This window comes from Mesoplodon bidens (genome assembly GCF_964165515.1).
Source record: "Mesoplodon bidens genome assembly, contig: HAP1_SCAFFOLD_97, whole genome shotgun sequence".
NCBI classification, from domain to species: Eukaryota; Metazoa; Chordata; class Mammalia; order Artiodactyla; family Ziphiidae; genus Mesoplodon; species Mesoplodon bidens.
Window position 1 is genome coordinate 988,995 of NW_027672422.1, and position 18,978 is coordinate 1,007,972.

Here is an 18,978-nt window from a genome sequence, read left to right on the forward strand (position 1 = left end):
CCGGCCCTGCTGCTTGCTTTCCAGCTCTGATTAACCAGTGATCACATTCTCTTTCTAACCGACTCCTCAGGGCTGCTCTGGAAAGTTTATGCCTGTTATACAGTAGCTGTACTTTGATGCCATTGAGTGTCTCCCTGTGGAAAAAGAGGCCTTTACAGAGGACACGTGCCTTCCAGTATGTGATTTGGGCCCATGGAGAAGACATTATTGTGGATCTTTTTAACGTGGCTTTTCCCTAACCCTCTCTTCCCTTCACATGACTCAGTGCCAGAACCATTATGATGGGCAGGTGGCTGTATTTGGCTCTGACCTGCAAGAGAAGCTGGGTAAGCAGAGATACTTCTTGGTGAGAGAACCTTGTTGTCAAAAGCTACCTTTAGGTCCCCTAGGCTCTGGCCACCTCTTCTGGAGTCTCCTCGTGGTGTACAAGGGATGGTGTTGGCTTGTACCCTCATCTCATCCCTCTTCCATTTTCTTCACACCAGGTCCTTTATATCCTGGTCTTGTGCCTCTTTCCTTAGAGGACCATGGATTTTTATGGCACTGTGACTTAAATATGCAGTCATAGATCCTCTTACCCTCTCTTGCCATCTGCAGGGGTAGTGAGGAGTGAGGAGTGGTTTTGTTACCCAGTGACCCTAACCATCTTGTGTCTCCCTTCTTGGCCACCTCCCAGGTGGGTGCAGGGGCCGTTGGCTGTGAGCTACTTAAGACCTTTGCCATGACTGGGCTAGGCTGTGGGGAGGGTGTGGCAATCACCATTACAGACATGGACACCATAGTAAAATCCAATCTGAATCGACAGTTTCTGTTCCGATCTTGTGATATCAAGGTGAGTGGAATGGATATGGTATGTGGTTCAGCTTTGTTTTTCACTTTTCTCCTGTCTTTTTCTGGTTATCTGCCTTATTGCCTTTGGACTTTTTTTTTTTTTGGTACGCGGACCTCACACTGTTGTGGCCTCTGCCATTGTGGAGTGCAGGCTCTGGACCTTCAGGCCCAGCGGCCATGGATCATGGGCACAGATGCTCCATGGAATGTGGGATCTTCCTGGACAAGGGCACGAACCCATGTCCCCGAAACGGCCGGTGGACTCTCAACCACTGCGCCACCAGGGAAGCCCACCTTAGGACTTTTTGTTTGTCTCTTTCCTTCAGTTCTTACCTTATTTCTTTTCTCTACCACTCACTCTTTCTTCCAGGAGATATTTATTGAAAACTTATTACATCTTTCATTTGTGAGTTTAAACCTGTCCCCAGCCATTTTTTTTTTCTTTGGTTTTTGGTTACGGCTAATGTGGAACTCTGGAAGCTAGATTATAGAGGGATCTATCTGGGGCGTCTCTGTAAAGTTCAGTGTTATTTTGCCTGGCCAGTGTTTATCTTTCCTTTCATTTTATCATGCAAATACTAGGTACTACTTAAGTAGGTAGAATGTATAAGATAGCAAATGAAAGGTTTCTGCTTTTGTCTAGTGAGAAGACATAGTAAATGAGAGATTCTCTAATGCAGTGGAGGTTGGCAGCACACTTTCCTCAAGTCCAAAAGATCACAACTCTTTTAAGAATACTAAGACATTATGTCCTTTTTATCCTCATTTTATCAGGTGAAAGGGTAATTTTCCACTCTGTTCTAGGAGGCTGTCCATTACCCCAAAACACAGTATTTTCCAAATGACCAGACCAATTCATGATGATACAGAACTGTGCATTAACTAAAGAGCCATTCAAAATACAGAGAAAGACAGTGGGTATTGATGTGGATCAATATTTCACCTTTCAACTAAACATTAAAGAAATATTGCTTGTCAAGTTTTGATATATATATATATATATATATATATATATATATATATATTTAAATATCAACAGTCATCTGAAAATGTTATTGATTTTTTTTTCTGTGAGGCTGGATATCCCTGACATCTTTCAAGCAAAACATGTAATACATTAAAGTCAGTAAATAATGAAAATTTAGCTATCTTCTAAGACATTATATAAGTAAAATTTGTAAAACTGTAAATACAGATTGACTCCTGTCATTAACGCTTTGTATTGGAGTTTCTTTCATAGTGTTTGTACTATATAATGGAATTATTCCATATTTATTAATTTATTTATTTATTTATTTTTGGCTGTGTTGGGGCTTCCTTTCTGTGTGAGATCTTTCTCTAGTTGTGGTAAGCGGGGACCATGCTTCATCGCAGTGTGCGGGCCTCTCACTAGTGCAGCCTCTCTTTTTGTGGAGCACAGGCTCTAGACACGCAGGCTCAGTAGTTGTGGCTCTGTCCTAGTTGCTCCGTTGCATGTGGGATCTTCCAAGACCAGGGCTCAAAACCATTTCCTCTGCATTAGCAGGGAGATTCTAAACCACTGTGCCACCAGGGAAGCCCCTCCAATTTTAAATGGAGTAATAATATTTTAAAATGTTCTCAGATTAAATATCAAACGTAGGAAATCTTGATAGCTGTGCATCAGATAAAAAAGAAACCGCAAACTTTGTTTTAACTTCATTTTGGACAACTGCTAGAGCAAATAATAAATACCATAGCACTGTATGTGGTTAGAACATAACAAGGTGAAACATAATGTGTAGGGACAAGAATGAAAATCAAGATATAGAACTGGAAGTGCCATGAGAGGGTGTTTTGCAGTGTGGTAAAGGAAATCCTCATTGGAAAGGTGGTATAACCGCAGAGAATTAAAGATGGTATACGAGAACAGGAAGAAATCTCAGGGAAGAGTATGCCAGGTGAAGTTAACAGTGTGAGCAAAACCCTGAGCTTGGAATATGACTGCTATGTTTAAGGAGTTGAGACAGAGATAGATCATGGTAAGAGAGAAGGTTGTCAAAGGAATAGGGACCAGCTCATTTCACCCTTAGTGAAAGTGGGAATCAATAGAGGGCTTTGAGGAGAGGAATGTGATCTGACTTGGTTTCAGAGGATCCTTTTTGTTTTTGTATGTTCAGAGGACCTTGGTTTTCTTTGCGTGAATGCACTCCAACTCGGGGTGCTAGTAACGAAAAACAGTGGATGTTCGGTAGACAAAAGAACAGATACTCAACCCATTGTCTCCTATTGTATCACTGTTTTCCTTTTTTATTCACGCCATTCCTCATTTGTCCCAGCCCAAGCTGTGTGGCATTTGTCATAGACCACAGAGCCTCCTGACCTCAGAGCCTAGGTCTTGTGCATCATTACTTAAATCAGTTTTCAGAACAGCTCTGTAAAGTTTTGTTGGGTGATTATGTGAATGACAGTTCTGTTTCTCCATCACTACCCAGAAATTGAAGTCTGATACAGATGCTGCAGCTGTGAACCAGATAAACGCACACATCCGTGTGATGAGCCATCAGAACTGTGTGGGCCCTCACACAGAGCATGTGTATGATTGATAAATTCCTCCAAAACCTGGATGGTGTGGACAATGCCTCGGACAATGTGGATGCCCGTGAGTTTTGGGGATGGGTGAGGACGAGGCGAGAGTAATGTGTGTGTTTTAGGGAGTGTGTGTCACCGTGTCCTATCCTGATGTTATTTTCCCCACCCTCACCTGCTGCAACTTTCTCACAGGCACGTATATGGACTGCTGCTGTGTGTTGTACCGAAAGCCTCTTCTGGAGTCAGGCACACTGGGTACCAAGGGTACTGTGTAAGGGTTTATCCCCTTCCTGACAGAGTCATACAGCTCCAGCCAGGACCCTCCTGACAAGTCCATCCCCAAGTGCACACTGAAGAACTTCCCGAATGTCATCGAGCACACTTTGCAGGTGATCAGCCTTGCAGGGAGAAAGAGGTGGAACAGATATGTACTGGGACAGTGTCTCAGTTGCCAAACTCTTGTTATTCCGATGATGAAGCCTCAGTGTATATAATATCTGCCCTCTCTTTAACTCTCCTTCACTCATTTTAAACCTAGGAGCCTAACGCTTTTCATAATGATTTTTTTTTAACTTGAAATTTTTATTTTGCAAACATACAGGGAAGTATTATTTATACCATGTGAAATACTTTATGTGAGAAGTGTATATCTAAACGGTGAGGATATGTTTCTTTGTGTACAGGATACTATTTTGTCGTTGAACAAAATTAACTTAATATCATCTCTGCTAGTTATTTAGATATCTCTAATATTAAGTCCATATTTAGGAATAATTTTCTAATTGTTTCCCAAAATATGTTTAATAGTTTGTCAGCATAGTTGTGTTTATATAGTACACATACATACAAAAGAGCATAACTCTCATGTACATTGACAAAGTAAAAGCACCCCATTAACTGGTCCTCAGAACTTGGCCCTGATTACAGTCCCCTTTCAAACCACAAATAACCATCCTTTTATCAAAATGATTCTTAACCCAGTCTTTGAGGCTATGTTTAGGAAGTATGGGAACAGGAAGAAAATGAGCAGTAACAGTTCAGTCTGTCACTTTTCCTTCCAGAAGGGATGAGTTTATACTTGTGGAGTCAGTTCAGTATGTGTCTTTCTCCCTTTCCATGCATCCCATGTTGGTGTGTGTGTGTGTGTGTGTGTGTGTGTGTGTAGATACAGAGAGACGGAGAAAGAGATGTGTTTGTGTGTGTGTGTGTTCATTTCTATACATATAAATCCTCTCCTAGGTTATGGTTCTATTATTGTGTTTCTCTCTACCCAGTATGCATAAAGGCCAATAAAAAGGATTTTAAAACTAATATACTATGTGCCCTTGGACTTAACCACTTCATGCTTCAGATTCCTTATCTGTAAAATTGGAATGACAGTAGTAACTCTCACAGGAATTCTGAAAAACATGTATACTTAATATGCCCTTGTGACTTTCAAACTAAGCTTTAAATGTGTACATGTTTGCTTATTTCTTATTAACTCCATGAGGTGTAGTTTTACTGTTACAGTGTTTGTCTTTAAAATTAGGAAACACACGTACAGATATGCCTGATTGTCACAAGACTGTGGCACAGCTGGCCTTTGAACCTGGATTTCGAGCATCAAGGTGCTCCAGATCACTTCACCAGTGACTATTTATCGACCTCTGAATTCACAGGGGTCAAACCTCTATCTTACTTTCTTCCCAGTCCCCAGAACCTGCATAGAGATCGTTCATGTTTTATTCTTGGTGTGAACTTTTTCTTGAATTGATGCATGACATACCTAGGGTAATGTGTACATCTTAATAAATTCTGCATGAATGTACACTTGTGTGTAAACCTCTTCCCAGATTAAGATCATAGGTTTTTACATTGAAGTGGTGAGGGCTTGACAAGTTTGAGGAGACACATTGGGAGGGTTTTCTTCCTCTGTTCTCCCATAACAGCCATGCTCTTCCTATTTGCTGTATTTCCTGATGGTGGTCCTAAGGCCTACAGAAACTTATTTGTTTCCCGTAACCCACATAGTGTTGATTTGCTCTGTCTGCCATGGATGAGTTTGAAGGTCTCTTCAAGCAACCAGCAGAAAACGTCAACCAGTACGTAATGTGAGTAATTCTGTCCAAATCCTCGCTCACCGTGTCTGCTGCCTGTCAGTCAAAGCATTCTGTAACCAATGTAACACTTAGGACCTGGTCTACTTTTCAAATAATCTAATGATTCCTTGGGCCTTATACATTTGGGAGTCAGTACTGACTTTTCATGCTGTTAAGCTCCCTCTGGGATCACTGTGTAACTCTGTGTTTTTGTCCTCTCTAATTCTTGATAGGGATTCAAAGTTTGTGGAGCAAACACTGCACCTGGCAGGCATCCAAACCCTAGAGGTGCTGCAGTCTGTGCAGCTCAGCCTGGTGCTTCAGCGGCCACATACATGGGCTGACTGTGTGACGTGGGCTTACTAGCACTGGCACAACCAGTGCTCCAACAACATCAGACAGCTGCTGCGCAGCTTTCCTCCGAACCAGGTATTACACTCTTCTGGTCTCCATTTGTCAGAATAGGCTTACTGGAAGCAGTTTGTTACACGCTTTTGACATGGTTCATTGCAGTTCATCCATTTGTGGCAAGACCACCAAGTCCCAGAGATCTCATTAAATGATTAAGTGATTGACTTTTGAAGTCAAAGACCTGTTCCTCCCAACCTCTCTCCTCTACCTGCCCAGCCCTGTTCTCTCAAGCAACATACTTGGTACCTATTTCCCTTAGATATGACATGAGTCATTCCAGATTCCCTGTCAGGGCTATAGAGATTGTAGAAGATAAATTTTGGTGTTAAGAGCACAGGACCTAGGTGGCTTCAAGTCTCAACTGCATTTGATATTGGGACTAATCATGTATTTTCTCTCTGTGCCTTAGTAGCCTCATGTAGGAAGTTGGAATAATGGTGACCTAATTTCATGAGTTCTATGAGGGTTGATTTATATTTACTAAGTTAATAAATTAAATATGTTACTACATGACTGGCAATCCATAAAAGTTTCATAAATAGCTCTGTGTCTGGCACAAAGGGAGTGCCCAGCGATATACTAATTTGGGACTTCCGGGCTTGAAAATGAGGAGTCACAATTATGAGAAAGACCTCTCCTCTCAGGTCCCACTCTCCCACATCTTTCTGTTTTCCTAGCTTACAAGCTCAGGAGCCCCTTTCTGGTCTGTGCACAGCCGCTCATCTTTGATGTCAGCAATGAAGTCTCCTCCCTCAGGTCTCCTACAGTCGGGTCAAATGTGGGTACGTGGATGGGAAGGAGGCTGCAGCTCCTTAGGTGAGTACTGATATGCTTACCCCTCCATACCTTGCCTTCTCTTAGCCCCTGCACCTGGACTAGGTGATAGCTGCTGCCAACCTGTTTGCCCAGGCCTATGGGCTGAGGGGCTCTCAGGACCGAGCTTCTGTGATCATACTCATTCAGTCTGTGCAGGTCCTTGAGTTCACCCCGAAGTCTGGTGTCAAGATCCATGTTTCTGACCAGGAGCTGCAGACCACTTCGTGTGTTGGTGAGGATGTTTATCTAGTTGGCCTAGAGCTAGCATCCTACTTATCACCTACCTATGCAAGCCTCCCCTGTACTTGTGTTTTGCCACTGGCTCTGCTCTGAGATCTCAGGCCTGAGATTAATCCACACTGTCCTTTGGTCCTTGCTTCTTCCAATTTAAAATAAGGTTGGTTGGTTGAGGCAAGTTCTCTGATGCCCTACTACTTTGTTCTTCCCACTGTTTCTCCCTCAGGTGCACCAGTTGTCCAGCTCTTTTCTGTGTGTATGTTTGCTTTGTTTTGTTCTTTCTCTGTTTCTTTTTGTGTCCATATGCAGGGACAAATGGATATGATCTTTACCAGTAGGCTCTCTGCCTTGATTTCTTCCTTGATTCATTTCATTATAGATCTCCTCATCCACCTCCCCCCTTCTTTGGTATGCCTGTTTACCCTATTGTTATTTATTTATTTACTGATTTATTTATTTATTTAGGCTGTGTTGGGTCTTCGTTTCTGTGTGAGGGCTTTCACTTCTTGTGGCTCACGGGCCTACTTGCTCTGTGGCATGTGGGATCTTCCCAGACCAGGGCTCGAACCCCTGTCCCCTGCCCTGGCAGGCATATTTTCAACCACTGGGCCACCAGGGAAGGCCTAACCTATTTTTAACCTCCATATATCTTTCCTCATCTCCCTATCTAGATAGCCCTCCTCATCTCCCCATCTCTAACTACCCCCCAACTCAAATTTCCCCCCCTCTACCGTATTCTGTCTCATGCTCTGTAAGTCTTCCTCTACATTTCATCTTCTTTGTATATATCCTTCAATTTCTTCCTCTGTATATCTCTCCCCTCCTGATGTATCCCCCGCATTTCCCTTCCGAAATAACTACTCTCTCATGCTCCTCTTTGTATATTTTCTTTATTTATCTCCCTACGTGTCTCCCTTTCAGGTGTTTTGAACTTTCCCATTCTCTGAACGTTCTCATAATCTTCACATTTATCCTCCTTGGTCTCCCTCTTCAGATTTTTTTCACGTCTCTCCCATTTCATATTACTCTCTTCTTTGCTGTCTGTACACTTTCCCCCTATGTTCCTTTCTGTATCTCTTATCCCTCTGTCTCTTGTTTTCCCTCGTATCTTCCTTCATGTCTCCCCATCTCTCTCTATGTCTTTCTCTTGAAGTATGTTCTCATTGACTCCCTTTTTTTTTTTTAATTGTGGTAAGAAACACAAAGGATTTACCATCTTTAAATATAGTAGACTTCCAGTTTGGAAGGCTTAATATTTAATGGAATGGATTTTAAGGCTTAATATTTCATTGGATGGATAGATCACATTTTTCTGTCCACTCATTCAGCAGTGAACAACTTCTGTGCTTTCACCTCTTATCTGTCATGATTAATGCTGCTGTCTATATCCTTTCTTAGTGGCTTTACCTGTTGCCCTCAGTGTCTCTACAGATCTCCATGTCCCACACACCTGTCTACCTTTTTCTTTTCTGACATGTTTTCTGCCCTATCTTTCCCCCTTCTTTTCTCTTTCCCATGATGTCTCTCCTTTTCAAATCCTTTATCTGCCTGAACATCTCTGCCCCACCCTGGATTCCTGCTGGCACCTCAGACCGTGAACAGGGATTTAACATGTATCTAAGGACTAACGTGTACTTCCTCCCTTTCCGCAGTGGATAATCACCTGCAGGAGCTCAAGCCATGCTGACCAACCAGAGAGCCTCCCTGGGTTCAAGATCTACCCCGTCATCTTTGAGAAGGTGCTGTGATGGGGACCTCAACCGTGTATGAGAAATGGCTGAGCCACCCTAAGCTTTTTTGGGGATTACAGGCCTGACTGTAATTATGTTGTTGTTGTTGTTGTTGTTGTTTTTCGGTACGTGGCTTTCTCTCTCTTGTGGGCTCTCCCATTACTGAGCACAGGCGCCGGATGGGAAAGCTCAGCGAACATGGCTCCTGTGCCCAGCCGCTCCCTGGCATGTGGGATCTTCCCCGACTGGTGCACGGACCCGTTTCTCCTGCATCGGATGACCCAAGTATCTTTTGTGGTCTGGGCTAGTATTTGGCTGGTCTGGCAGGTAATTGAGGTGAATATACCTCAGTTCCCAGTATCCAGGAAAACTTTTTCTCCTTAACTCTGTCTCTCCTGTTCTTCCTCTGTCTCCACTCACAACAGGATGATGACAGCAACTTTCATATGCATTTCATTGTGGCTGTATTGAGTCTCCGGGCAGAGAGCTATAACATTCCCCCTGCTGACCGGCATAAGACTACAATAGTCTATACCTAACCTTGCATCCTTTTCCAAGTTTAACTCTGCCACATTTGAAGTCTTCTGTAGACCTTGAACGTCTCTAACAACTACGTCTTCTCATCACCTTCTGTATTACAGATCAAGCTGATTGCAGGGAAGATCATTCCAGCCATAGCAGCTATAGTTGGCCTTGCAGGTCTGGAGCTGTACAAGGTAGTTCAGGGACACCAACAGCTTGAGTCCTATAAGAACAGCTTCATCAACTTGGCCCTTCCTTTTTTTTCCGTTTCTCTGAGCCCCTTGACCGACACCATCACCAGGTAAGGGCTTGCTTTTATAGAAACCTTTGGTGTTGCCCATCAGTGATTGATGCTATGTGTGTGTGTGCATGCGTAGAAGTTGTGTGTATCTTATTTCGGTAGAACTGGCTCTAGTTTTCATCATACCTGGTGAGAGGCTTTTTTAATTTTGTGTATCCTTTGTTCATTGTTTGAACCTGTGCAAAGTAGGAATGGAACTGGCATGTTTGTGAAATGAAGAGGAGCGTATGATTAGGGCTTGCTCCCATTTTACTCTTGGTGCTTTACTCTGTGCTTTGTCCCATAATACTACAACCAGCAGTGGTCACTGTGGGATTGCTTTGAGGTACAGTGGCTGCAGCCTAATGGTGAAGAGATGCCCCTCAAGCAGTTCCTTGACTATTTTAAGGTAAGACCCTTTCACTCACTGCACCTGTGGTGGTGGTTGCCCAGGTTACTGGTACTGTCCATCCCAGTGACCCTGTTGCCCCTCCTCGTTTCCACCCTCTTCAGACAGAGTACAAGTTAGAGATCATCATGCTGTTCCAGGGTGTATCTATGTTCTCCTCCTTTATCAAGACAGCAAGTAAGATCAAAGATCAACTCAGGCTTGAGTTGGGTCAGTGTGCAAACAGAAACAGGTCCTGCCTGGGGTGGGAAACATCAGCTAGCTATGCAACTCATCTTCACTGTTCTCTTAACTTTGTCTCTGTAAGTCTTTCCTCTCTGTTTACTTCACAGACTCTCTTTCTCCTCACCCCAGGATGTCAGCAATAGTGAAACGAGTATCAAAGCAAAAGCTGGGACACCACATTCAAGCACTGTTTCTTGAGCTGTGCTGCAACTAGAGCGGCAATGATTTGGATGTCCCCTATGTACGATACACCATTCGCTATTCCCTCTACACCCATCTACCTCATTCTCAGTCAAATCAATCTATTTCCATTTCTCTTATAGTTGTCGCAAATGCTGAGCCTTAAGTTCTTCTGAGGACTTTTTGTTGTTGCTGCTGCTTTCTACTGTTTGGAGTTGGAATTCTTAATAAAGAGTTATTAATCCAAGTGTGTCATATCATTCTTTTGTCAAAGGCCCGTACCCTGTTGTCTGTGGGAAAGACCAGCCTTTCTTTAGCTCTGTAGGTTCAGGTGATAGTATGAAAGGCTCAGCCCCTCCCACCAGCATGGAATTTGCCTCACATCCAAGCTTATGAGAAAAGATTAAATCCACCTGTTCTGGTAAACCATTGGTTTGCTATTTTTTCCTTTGTCCTCTCTGTTTAAAAAAGAAATAGAGGGGGAGTTCAGGAAGATGGCAGAAGAGTAAGTCACGGAGATCACCTTCCTCCCCACAGATACATCAGAAATACATCTACACGTGGAGCAACTCCTACAGAATACCTACTGAACGCTGGCAGAAGGCCTCAGGCCTCTCAAAAAGCCAGAAACTCCCCCACGTACCTGTGTAGGGCAAAAGAAAAAAAAAAGAAAAAACAGAGACAAAAGAATAGGGATGGGACCTGCACCAGTGGGAGGGAGCTGTGAAGGAGGAAAGGCTTCCATACACTAGGAGCCCCTTTGTGGGCGGAGACTGCTGGTGGTTGAGGGGTGTAGCTTTGCAACCACATAGGAGAGCACAGCAACGGGTGCAGAGGGCAAAGCAGAGAGGTTCCCACACAGAGTATCGGTGATGACTGGCACTCACCAGCCCAAGAGGCTGGTCTGCTCAATGGCCGGGGCATGCAGGAGCTGGGAGCTGAGACTCGGGCTTGGGTCAGAGCGCAAGGAGAGGACTGGAGTTGGCGGTGTGAGCACAGCTTGAAGGGGTTAGTGCAGCACGGCTAGCCGGGAGGGAGTCCGGGAAGAAGTCTGGAGCTTCCAGAGAGGCAAGAGACATTTTCTTCCCTCTTTGATTCCTGGTGCGCGAGGAGAGCGCTACTTAAAGGAGCTCCAGAGAAGGGTGCGAGTTGTGGCTATCAGCGTGACCCCAGAGATGGGCATGAGATGCTAAGGCTGCTGCTGCCACCACCTAGAATCCTGTGTAGAAGCACAGGTCCCTCCTCATGCCTCCGTGAACAGGAAGCAGAGCAGCCCGCCAGTGTCAGGGTCCCGAGATCCAGGGACAACTTCCCCAGGAGAATTAATTGTGCACCTCAGGCTGCTGCAAAGTCACGCCAGATTTGGACACCACAGGCCAGACCTGCATCCATATGCCTCCATCCCCACGGCCTGAGAGAGGCAGAGCCACTGAATCAGTGGCTCCTTTAACCCTGTCCTGTCTGAGCGAAGAACAGACACCCTCAGGCAAGCTACATGCAGAGGCATGGCCAAATTCATAGCGGAAACACAGGAGCTGTGCGAGCAAAGAAGAGAAAGGGGGGCTTCTCTGGTGGCACAATCATTGAGAATCCGCCTGCTAATGCAGGTAACACGGGTTCGAGCCCTGGTCTGGGAAGATCCCACATGCCACGTGGAGCAACTAGGCCCGTGAGCCACAACTACTGACCCTGCACGTCTGGAGCCTATGCTCCACAACAAGAGAGGCCATGACAGTGAGAGGCCTGCACACTGTAATGAAGAGTGGCCAGTGCTTGCCAAAACTAGATAAAGCCCTCACACAGAAATGAAAACCCAATACAGTTAAAAATAAATAAATAAATGAAAGTACACTTAGTTAAAAAATATATTTTTAAAAAATATTTCACACCAGGGTCAAAAACAAAAACAAACAACAAAACACAGACAACAAAAATAAAAAAAGATAAAGGGAGATCTCTCCCAGCAGCCTCAGGAGCAGCGGACTAATTCTCCACAATCAACTTCATGTACCCTGCATCAGTGGAATACCTGAATAGACAATGGTTCATCCCATATTGACGGGTGGACTTTGTGAGCAAGATATATTATTTATTCCTCTTTTCCTCTTTTTGTGAGTGTGTATGTGTATGCTTCTGTGTGAGATTTTGTTTGTATAGCTTTGCTTTCACAATTTGTCCTATGGTTCTCTCTGTCAATTTTTTTTTACTTATAAAATATTTCTTTCCTTAATAATTATTTTTTATTTTTGTTTTAATAACTTTTTAAATTTTATCTATCTTTTCTTTTTTCTTGCTTTCTTTCCTTCCTTCCTTCTTTCTTTCCTTCTTTCTACTTTTTCTCCCTTTTATTCTGAGCCATGTGGATGAAAGGCTCTTGGTGCTCCAGCCAGGAGTCAGTGCTGTGCCTCTGAGGTGGGGAAGCCAAATTCAGGACACTGGCCCACAAGAGACCTCCCAGCTGCACATAATATCAAATGGTGAAAATCTCCCAGAGATCTCCGTCTCAATGTCAAGACCCAGCTTCACTCAACAACCAACAAGCTATGGTGCTGGACACCATATGCCAAACAACTAGCAAGACAGGAACACAACACCACCCATTAGCAGAGAGGCTGCCTGAAATCATAATAAGGCCACAGACACCCTAGAACACAACACTAGACCTGGAAATTTTCACCAGAAAGACAAGATCCAACTGCATCCACCAGAACACAGGCACCAGAGTCCCCTCCACCAGGAAGCCTACAAAACCCATTGAATGAACTTTAGCCACTGGAGACAGACACCAAAAACAATGGGAACTACGGACCTGCAGCCTGCAAAAAGGAGACCCCAAACACAGAAAGATGAGCAAAATGAGAAGACAGAAAAACACACAGCAGATGACGGAGCAAGGTAAAAACCCACCAGACCTAATAAATGAAGAGCAAATAGGCAGTCTACCTGAAAAAGAATTCAGAATAATGATAGTGAAGATGATCCAAAATCTGTGAAATAGAATAGAGAAAATGCAAGAAACATTTCACAAGACCTAGAACAAGTAAAGAAGAAACAAGTAATGATGAACAGCACAATAAATGAAACTAAAAATACTGTAGAATGGATCAGTAGCAGAATAACTGAGGCAGAAAAAATGGATAAGTGACCTGGAAGTAAAATAATGGAAATAAAACTGCAGAGCAGAATAAGGAGAAAAGAATGAAAAGAACTGCAGACAGTCTCACAGACCTCTTGGACAATATTAAATGCACCACATTCGAATCATATGTGTCCCAGAAGAAGAAGAGAAAACAAAAGGGACTGAGAAAATACTTGAAGAGATTATAGTTCAAAATATCCGTAATATGGGAAAGGAAAAATTTAATCAAATCCAGGAAGCACAGAGTCCCATGCAGGATAAATCCAAGGAGAAACACGCCAAGACACATATTAATCAAACTCTCAAAAATTAAATACAAAGAAAACATATTAAAAGCAGCAGGGGAAAACAAACAAACAAACAAACAACACAAAAGAGATTCCCCATAAGGTTAACAGTGGATCTTTCAGCAGAAACTCTGCAAGCCAGAAGGGAGTGGCAGGACATATTTAAAGTGATGAAGGAGAAAAATCTACAACCCAGATTACACTACCCAACAAGGATCTCAGTCACATTTGATGGGGAAATTAAAAACTTTAACGACAAGCAAAAGCTGAGAGACTTCAGCACCACCAAACTAACTTTACAGCAAATGCTAAAGGAACTTATCTAGGCAAGAAACACAAGAGAAGAAAAAGATCTACAAAAACAAATACAAAATAATTAAGAAGTGGGAAGGGGAACATACATATTGATAATTACTTTAAAGGTAAATGGGTTAAATGCTCCGACCAAAAGACACAGACAAGCTGAATGGATACAAATCCAAGACCCATATATATGCTGTGTACAAGAGACCCACTTCAGACCGAGGGACACATACAGAATGAAAGTGAGGGGATGGAAAATGATATTCCATGCAAATGGAATTCAAAAGAAAGCTGGGGTAGCAATTCTCTTATCAGAAGAAAATAGAATTTAAAATAAAGACTATTACAAGAGACAAAGAAGGACACTACATAATGATCAAGGGATCGATCCAAGAGGAAGATATGACAATTGTAAATATTTATGCACCCAACATAGGGGCACCTCAGTACATAAAACAAATACTAACAGCCATAAAAGGGGAAATCGACAATAACATATTCATAGTAGGGGACTTTAACACCCCACTTTCACCAATGGACAGATCATCCAAAATGAAAATAAATAAGGAAACACAAGCTTTATGTGATACATTAAAAAAGGTGGACCTAATTGATATTTATAGGGCATTCCATCCAAAAACAACAGAATACACATTTTTCTCAAATGCACATGGAACGTTCTCCAAGATAGATCATATCTTGGGTCACAAATCAAGCCTTGCTAAATTTAAGAAAATTGAAACTCTATCAAGTATCTTTTCCGACCACAATGCTATGAGACTAGATAGCAATTTCAGGAAAAGATCTGTAAAAAAATACAAATGCATGGAGGCTAAACAATACACTACTTAATAACGAAGTGATCACTGAAGAAATCAAAGAGGAAATCAAAAAATACCTAGCAACACATGACAATGGAGACATGACGACCAAAAACCTATGGGATGTAGCAAAAGCAGTTCTAAGAGGGAAGTTTATAGCAATACAATCCTACCTTAAGGAACAGGAAACATCTCAAATAAACAACCTAACCTTGCACCTAAAGCAATAAGAGAAAGAAGAACAAAAAACCCCCAAGGTTCGCAGAAGGAAAGAAATCAAAAACATCAGATGAGTAATAAATGAAAAAGAAATGAAGGAAACAACAGCAAATATCAAGAAAACCAAAAGCTGGTTCTTTGGGAAGATAAACAAAATTGATAAACCTTTAGCCAGATTCATCAAGAAAAAAAGGGAGAAGACTCAAGTCAATAGAATTAGAAATGAAAAAGGAGAAGTAACAACTGACACTGCAGAAATACAAAAGATCATGAGAGATTGCTACAAGCAACTCTATGCCAATAAATTGGACAATCTGGAAGAAATGGAAAATTTCTTAGAAATGCACAACCTGCCAAGACTGAATCAGGAAGAAATAGAAAATATGAACAGACCAATCACAAGCACTGAAATCGAAACTGTGATTAAACGTCTTCCAACAAACAAAGCCCAAGACGAGACGGCTTCACAGGCGAACTCTATCAAACAACTAGTTAAGAGCTAACACCTATTCTTTTCAAAGTCTTCCAAAATATAGCAGAGGGAGGAACACTCCCAAACACATTTTAGGAGGCCAACATCACCGTGATACCAAAACCAGACAAGGATGTCACAAAGAAAGAAAACTACAGGCCAATGATGAACATAGATGCAAAAATCCTCCACAAAATACTAGCAAAGAGAATGCAACAGCACATTAAAAGGATTCATTTAACCATTGATAAACAATGACATATTTTAGGTAAATATTAATACAGTGAACAAGGGAGTGCAAATATCTCAGTAAAGTAACTAATTTCATTTCCTTCAAATATGTATATTCAGAAATGGAATTGCTAGGTTATATGGTGGTACTGTTTTTACTATTTTGAGGAACATCCGAATTATTTTCCATAGTGGTTGTACTAAGTTACATTCCCACCAACAGTCTGTGAGTGTTCTCTTTTTTTCTACATGCTTGACTACACTTTTATGTCTTGTCTTTTTCATAATGACCACTATAAAATGTGTGAGTCGATATCTTTTTGTGGTTTTATGTTGCATTTCTCTTACTAGTGCAGAACTTGAGCAAATTTTCATGTGTCTGTTGGTCATTCATAGGTCTCCTATGAGAGGAATATATCTGCTAAAGTGTTCAGCCCACTTTTTAATTAGATTATTCAGCTTTTGTTTTAATTGTGTCCTTTTATGTTTGGACATTAGTCCCTTAGCTGTCATGTAGTTGGCAAATCTTTTCTCCCATTCCATAGAATTCCTATGCTTCCTGTTCCATTGCCTCTTTACTCTGTTCAAATATACGCACACACACACACATATATACACGTATACAGAAAACAAAAAACAAAAAACTATAACCCCCACCTAACCATAACATTGTGGACAGTTCCCAGCTACCGGGATCTATTTACATCTGGCGCTGAAACTCTGTCCTAGAGAGGTGGGTGTAACTCCAACATCGCTAGGACCACAGGATGTGTCTCTAGACCCCTAACTACCTTAGATTGCTAGGTAAGGAGTACTCCAATCAAGGCACTTATGTTACTAAGAATGGAACCCACAAAGTCTGGCTACTGTGACCAAGGGGTTTACTGGTGGGATAAGGGGATTATGATGCAAAGGGCGGGGCTCCAATCAGTCCCCATCTGGCATGCAGTCCTCCTGGCTTGCTTCCTGGGGAAGGGAGCATCTGACCGTGCTGCTGTCTGGAGCTCTGATGTCACAGCCTCAAGCCCAGAAACATCCACGTCTGGGTGCTCTGGAGTGCCTTCCTGTCCTGTGTCCTTACGTGACAAAGGTCTGAGCACTGCCTGGGAAAACTCTTCTACGTGGGTACCAGAGGAATGTGACAGGAAAAGCAGTAACAACCCCAAAGTCCATCAGAGTAGAACGGGCTAACTGGGGTGTGTTCCTAAAATGGAATACTACCCTCCACCCAAAAAGAGTGGATAACGGCTAGTCATCTCAGAAATACAAGGATGAGGGGGAGAAAAGTCAGCTCCAGAATACCCATTGTATATAACACATAAACTTCAAAATTAAGTAAATATAATTTGGGGGTGTGCAGTGAAACTTTATACAAACTACAGAATTCAGAATTCGGGTTACAACTAGATGGAAAGGGGTGGTGGGGCAGAGTGTCTGGAAGAAACATGGAGTGACCTTTCCAGGTGTCAGCAGTGCCGTTACTTACGATGGGGTGGGGGGTACACGAGTGTCTATTTTATTATGTCTTTCTTTTTACATCACTCTTATATACACTCTGATGTGTATGATTTATTTCACAAAAGTTTTAAGAGCCAGGTCTGTGCCAATCAGTGGTCTGAGAATCACTGTGGACATACACCATTCCCAGGTCACATATTTGTTTTTTAACTTGCTTGGGATGCCAACCTTAATTCACGCAGGAAGATAAAAACTTCCCTTAGTGGCTGCTTTCTAACTTTGTAAAGACTGAAAATTAAACCTGAGATGATGTAGTAAATTAAAACGATAGTGATGTTTTTAGATCAAATTGTATGTGTTAAAGTGTGTTTGATGGCTCGTTTTTAACATTGAAGAGAATTTGGCATATTCATCTCAGATTAGTTTTGTTATTTCAATTAGAAACCTACTAAATAACTCAGTTTAGGATTAAATGGAAAATTTAAGAACATTGTATTAAATGATATTTATTTGTTTTATTATTATTATTTTTTGATGTGAGGAAAAGAAACCTCAGGTTTTCTGGTTTCTTTTTTTATATTGTGAATTTTATTTTACTTTTTTATACACCAGGTTCTTATTAGTTATCCATTTTATACATAATAGTGTACGTATGTAAATGGTATTTTTAAAAGAACTAGAGATTCACCGTGTTTATGAGTTTATTAGATTCACTAGATCAGGTTAAATACTAGAAGAGGTGGCAATTAAAGGGCTTAAAAAGAAAATTAGGGAACAGTTCTCAGAGCTTTCTGAGATGCTCTTCCTGGGTTAGAATCCTCAAATTCGGCTCAAATAAAATTTTCCAATTTTTTCTTTAAAATGTTTAATTTAAAAAAATAAAAGATTTAATTTATAAATGCACTTAAAAAAAACAGTGATGCCCTTATGCCTTTTTATGGCAGTAGACTATAAAAAAAAGATCAGAATTAACTATTTCAGATACTTGCAATGACCAGGGTGGGTATTTGGTAAAGGAAGCAGCAGCAATGTTTTGTAGTTTTCTGGAGGACCAGGAAAAGAGGCCCGTGTGAGCGGGGACTGTGGGAAAATCCTCATAGAAAACCCATCCCTCTGACCAGAGGAACCCAAATAAGATGTCCCTGTGACCTGAATGGTGGCAGTGTGGTTTTTGTTTTGTGTTTTTTTAAATAATTTTTATGGGAGTATAGTTGATTTTAAATGTTGTGTTAGTTTTTGCTGTACAGCAAAACAAATCAGTTATACATACACATATATCCATTCTTTTTTAGATTCTTTTCCCATAGAGGCCGTTACAGACTAACAAAAAGCGTTCCCTGTGCTATACAGTAGGTCCTTACTAGTTACCTATTTTATACATAGTAGTGTGTACATGTCAATCCCAATCTCCCAATTTATCCCTCCCCCTCCCCTTCCCACCGGTAACCATGTTTGTTTTCTACATCTATGACTCTATTTCTGTTTTGTAAATAAGTTCATTGGTACCATTTTTTTAGATTCCACATATAAGTGACATCATATGATATTTGTCTCTGACTTACTTCACTCAGTATGACCATCTCTAGGTCCACGCATGTTGCTGCAAATGGCATTATTTTGTTCTTTTTTATGGCCGAGTAATATCCCATTGTATATATGTACCACATCTTCTTTATCCATTCCTCTGGGGATGGACATTTAGGTTGCTTGGCTATCGTAAATAGTGCTGCAATAAACATCAGGGTGCACGTATCTTTTCAAATTATGGTTTTCTCT

General features: G+C 41.7%; 1 pseudogene across 1 annotated transcript in view; it reads left to right on the forward strand.

Moving 5' to 3' along the window:
* LOC308610222 (ubiquitin-like modifier-activating enzyme 1) overlaps positions 1-11,299 on the forward strand; it is a 57,171-nt pseudogene extending 45,872 nt beyond the window's left edge. Inside the window, exons 8-22 of the transcript in view lie at positions 71-175; positions 266-346; positions 677-832; positions 3,285-3,451; positions 3,574-3,770; positions 5,410-5,474; positions 5,696-5,891; positions 6,551-6,612; positions 6,735-6,921; positions 8,579-8,665; positions 9,082-9,174; positions 9,298-9,479; positions 9,766-9,867; positions 9,972-10,044; positions 11,163-11,299. The product of the transcript in view is annotated as a ubiquitin-like modifier-activating enzyme 1 (transcript). The remainder of the gene's footprint in view (positions 1-70; positions 176-265; positions 347-676; positions 833-3,284; positions 3,452-3,573; positions 3,771-5,409; positions 5,475-5,695; positions 5,892-6,550; positions 6,613-6,734; positions 6,922-8,578; positions 8,666-9,081; positions 9,175-9,297; positions 9,480-9,765; positions 9,868-9,971; positions 10,045-11,162) is intronic.
* Positions 11,300-18,978: the final 7,679 nt, after the last annotated feature.